Source organism: Oreochromis aureus, linkage group 13, assembly GCF_013358895.1.
Source record: "Oreochromis aureus strain Israel breed Guangdong linkage group 13, ZZ_aureus, whole genome shotgun sequence".
NCBI classification, from domain to species: domain Eukaryota; kingdom Metazoa; phylum Chordata; class Actinopteri; order Cichliformes; family Cichlidae; genus Oreochromis; species Oreochromis aureus.
Window position 1 is genome coordinate 27,463,518 of NC_052954.1, and position 5,193 is coordinate 27,468,710.

Here is a 5,193-nt window from a genome sequence, read left to right on the forward strand (position 1 = left end):
GAGACTGACTTAGCCGATCGTCAATCCCTTCCACATGGCTACAAAGTAGTCTTCAAAATCATTGAGTTGAGACGAAAGCAGACAAGTGACAACCATCAGGGTGTAGTGAAGCTGCAAGGCAAGGTGCCTCAACTCATTCCAGCTGGTTCAACTGTAGTGGTGGAGGGAGTCGCCTTTGGCAGGGGCCTTCAGGATGAAAAATCAGTTATCGTTGAGTACCCGTCATCGTCCCCTTGCCCGGTGGCCTGTTACTTAAAGCCGGTCTGGTTGACTTCCCCAGCGGTGGCCCCACAAGTTGCCAGTTGTTATAAGCAATGAGTCTGACCACGACATTGTCATCCCTGCCAAGTGCACTATTGCAGAGGTTAGTGCTTATCAGACCATCCTATTAAAGGAGCACAACAAGACCAAACAGTCAGAACCATCCCAGAGAACTCCAGAGACTCCGTCATCCCAAGAGCCCACCATAACTTTCAATTTTGGTGACTCCCCAGTTCCACTGGAATGGAAACAGCGCATCACTCAGCAGCTCAGCAGCATGCCTGAGGTGTTTGCACAGCATGACCTGGACTTTGGCCGGACGGACCAGGTGCGACATCATATAAAACTTTCAGATGACACGCCTTTCAAACTACGTGCCCGGCCAATCCACCCACGGGACATTGAGGCCGTCCGGAAGCACATTCAGGAACTCCTTGATGCAGGAGTTATCAGAGAGTCAGAGTCCCCATTTGCGTCACCCATAGTGGTTGTCCGGAAAAAGAACGGCCAAGTCCGGTTGTGCATTGATTATAGGCGTCTAAACCTCCAGACTATAAAAGATGCGTACAGCCTTCCGAAGCTAGAGGACACATTCTCAGCCCTCAATGGTTCTCAGTGGTTCTCTGTTCTTGATCTAAAATCAGGGTACTACCAGATCGAGGTCGAAGAAGCAGACAAACCGAAGACGGTTTTTGTGTGCCCTCTCGGCTTCTGGGAGTTCAACAGAATGCCTCAGGGTGTGATGAACGCCCCAGCACATTCCAGAGGTTAATGGAGCGGTGCATGGGGATATGCATTTGAAGGATGCGTTGGTCTTTCTTGATGACGTGATAGTATTCTCCCGAACCCTTGAGGAACACGAAGAAAGACTCATGAAAGTGCTCACTGCCTGAAAGAGTTTGGGTTAAAGCTGTCACCAGAGAAATGCGTCTTCTTCCAGACTTCAGTCCGTTATCTGGGACATGTGGTCTCCAGAAATGGTGTTCAGACTGACCCTGAGAAGATTTCGGCTCTTAAGACATGGCCTGTCCCCAGACTCTGCGAGAGTTAAAGTCGTTTCTTGGTTTTGCTGGGTACTATAGAAGGTTCGTTAAGGGTATTCCAGCATTGTGAAACCTCTCCACAACTTAACCTCGGGTACCCACCTAGCCACAAGAAATCAAAAGCAAACACAAGACAAATTGCACATCAGTACCATGACCCAAAAGAGCCCTTCGAGGTCGCTGGGCGCCAGCTTGCCAGCAAGCCTTCGAGTCAGTCATCAAAGTCTCACCACAGCCCCTGTATTTGCCTTTGCTGACCCTCAGAAGCCCTATATATTGCACACCGATGCCAGTACCACCGGCTCGGTGCTGTGTTGTATCAGGAGCAAGAGGGCCAACTTAGAGTCATAGGCTATGCAAGTAGAGGGCTGTCACGGAGCGAAAATCGCTATCCAGCGCACAAGTTGGAGTTTCTGGCGCTCAAGTGGTCAGTCACAGAAAAGTTCAGCGACTATCTCTACGGCAACCACTTCACCGTTGTAACGGATAGTAATCCGCTGACTTACATTCTGACTTCAGCAAAACTTGACGCAACTAGCTATAGGTGGCTAGCAGCACTGTCCACATTCTCTTTCAAACTCCTCTATCGTCCAGGAAACAGAATGGAGATGCGGATGGATTATCACGCAGACCACACGGAGGGCTAGCGGACGATCTGAAATCACAAAAAGAGAGAGAACGATACAACAGTTCACTCAAGATCACCTTTGTGATCCAGACAACGTCAATGCCAGAAATCAGTCTGTGGTGAAAGCAATCTGTGAGAGGCAGTTCACCTACAGCGTCCAGTCCTGACGATGAGAGAGAGGCAGATGCAGATTGTGTTGCCTTGGTGGAGGTTCTTGCTATGTCTCCTAGCGCTGTACCTGATAGCTATGGGCAGGAGGAACAGTTTGGAGGTCTGCCAACCGTTCCCCATCTAACTGAGGCAGAGCTGGCAGGCGAGCAAAGAGCCGATCAGTGTATAAAGCATGTTATCTCCCAGATCGAACATGGGGACACACCACCTCCAACCGTGCGTACACAGCTCCTGAACTTCCACCTCCTCCTCCGGAGCTTAACCGCCTTGAGCTCCGCAACAATGTCTTGTACAGGCGACGCCAAGAGGGGTCCCAGACGACCTACCAGCTTGTACTTCCGGCTGAGCTTCGCAACACAGTCCTCACCAGCCTGCATGACCATATGGGTCACATGGGAGTTGACCGTACACTGGACCTTGCAAGGGCCAGATTCTATTGGCCAAGGATGGCCCTGGACGTGGAAAGGAAAGTGAGGACATGTGGCAGATGCGTGCGGAGGAAGGCACGGCCCGAAAGAGCGGCCCCCTTGGTCAACATTAACACGACACGACCTCTTGAACTCTTGTGCATGGACTTCTTGTCCCTGGAAGCTGACAAGAGTGGAACCAAGGATATATTGGTGATCACAGACCACTTCACTAAATTTGCGGTTGCTATCCCCACACCTAATCAAAAGGCCCGCACAGTAGCAAAGTGTCTGTGGGAGAACTTTATGGTACACTATGGCATCCCAGAAAAGTTGCATAGTGACCAGGGTCCAGATTTCGAGTCCCGCACAATCAAGGAACTCTGTCAGGTGGCTGGTATCCACAAGGTGAGGACAACCCCATACCATCCTAGGGGCAATCCTGTGGAACGATTTAATCGTACCTTGCTTGACATGTTGGGCACTCTCCGTGATCAAGATAAGTCCTGTTGGCGTGACCATGTAAGACCCCTGGTCCACGCTTATAACTGCACCAGGAATGAAGTGACTGGTTTCACCCGTCATGAACTGATGTTCGGACGCCAACCTCGGTTGCCAGTTGACCTTGCATTCAATCTGCCAGTACAAGAGGAACAACACTCATCTCACTCTGAATATGTGCAAAAACTCAAGTCACGTCTCAAAGAAAGCTACAAGTTAGCTATGGACAAGGCTGCAAAGATAGCTCACAAGAACAAAATGAGGTTTGACAGACATGTAACTGCCTCAGACTTAGAAGCTGGAGATCGGGTCTTGGTCAGGAATGTCCGCATCCGGGGGAAACATAAGATTTCAGACAAGTGGGAACACACTGTGCATGTAGTGGTGAGTAGAGCAGGCAACCTCCCAGTATATACAGTGAAGCCTGAAAACAAAGATGGTCCCCTAAGGACACTACACCGGGATCTGTTGCTACCATGTGGCTACCTACCTGTGGAGGAAAGCAGTGAGCATGTACAGAAGCCAGTGTCACGCAGGCCAAGAACCCGTGCAAATCCAGCGCTAGAGGAAGAGAACTCCTCGGATGAAGATGATGATCTGCTCATTCCTGTTTGGTTCAGTCCCCTGTCCACACGGTGAGTGAGAGTCCTCTAAATGTTGCTGATGTTGACAACCCACCTGATTTTGACAGCCAATCTGATTTTGGCAACATGCCTGATATGCCTAACAGTACTACAGCTAATACTGAGTACTTATCTACCAATGGAGTCACACCAACCGAACAAGTGGATGAACCAACCTTGATTGAAAATGACTCACCCATTGACGATCCAGACGTCCAAGAAGAGCAACTTCCAGTTGAGGAGGCTGGCACCAGAGGTGCAAATCCTGAGGAGAGAATGGAGGAAGCAGTCCAAATGGATACAGAGGAAACCACACAAACAAATGATTCTGTCAGGAGATCTGAGAGAAACCGTCGCCCGCCACGACGGCTGGACTATACGGAGCTAGGCAATCCCCTGATCACAGCAGCAAAATCATTCTTGCAAGGACTGTCTTCAGCTTGGGGAGATGTCATCAGTGATGGTGAAGAATTGGTTCCACCCCCTTCCTTGACCCCTCGAATAATCATCATCTAACTGTCTACCATGCACAGGGACGTGCATGAGTTCAGGAGGGAGGTGTAGCCCAGATGGAAAAAACACATTTACACCAATGATAAAGAAAGAGAGTGTTTATTCTCTTTATTTGAACTGTCCACATCAACAGAACGTCATATTTCCTATGACCATTGAATGCACCTCTCAGTTCACCCCACGTGAGGGCATCTAGCTCAGCGACCAATCAGAGCCTCGCGAGGCCGCACTGACCCTGTCAGCCAGGAAGTGAGGTGAAGGTGCATGGTGCTCCCGGGTTTTTCTCATCTCAGCTAGAGGAGTGGAGGCATCTGCTACTCAAACCGAGAAATCGCAGGGACAAAAGAGAGGAAAAACTCAGAATTGAGAGGAAGGAAAGCCAGCATACTTACCTGCTGGATGTCCGGAGTCGAGTGGCTGGATGAAGGAGAGAAGCAACGTCGGGTAAGACGCAGTGTTATTCGAAGGAAAAAACTTGTAGAGACTTACCGTCGTGATCACGCTAATGCTAGCTCGGTCTCTCACAGGCTAACCACTCACCTTTCATCCGGAGAGCTGCTGCAATTTCAACACCAGCGTGTGTTAGGCTTTTGTGAAACAGAGCAACGGTGAGCAACATGTTCTTAGCCGCTCTAAAGCTAATTGTTGTCAGTTCACTGTGAGTTTAAAGTAACATGGAGGGTAATTTTTAGTGCATTTCTCTCTCACAAATAGGCCTTTAGTGTGGAGAAATTAAGCACACTGCTTTAATGCCTCTGAACTGAACTCACATGTGTATTTTATTGCTTATTTGCACATAGTTCTGAATTGTTATGGTGTATTGTATTTTGAATGTCAATGGTTACTTACCATAAGTATTGTTTAATTAATGTTTACATGAATAGAGAAATATTTGAGCAACTTAGATGTTTAGTTCTCATATTTGATATACTTGAAAATTGAATGTTGTACAACAGAACTGTGAGATTTGATAAGATTTAAGATGTTGATGCAATGAATACGAGGTTGATGCAATATTTTGATTTTACATTTTAACCTTAAACAAT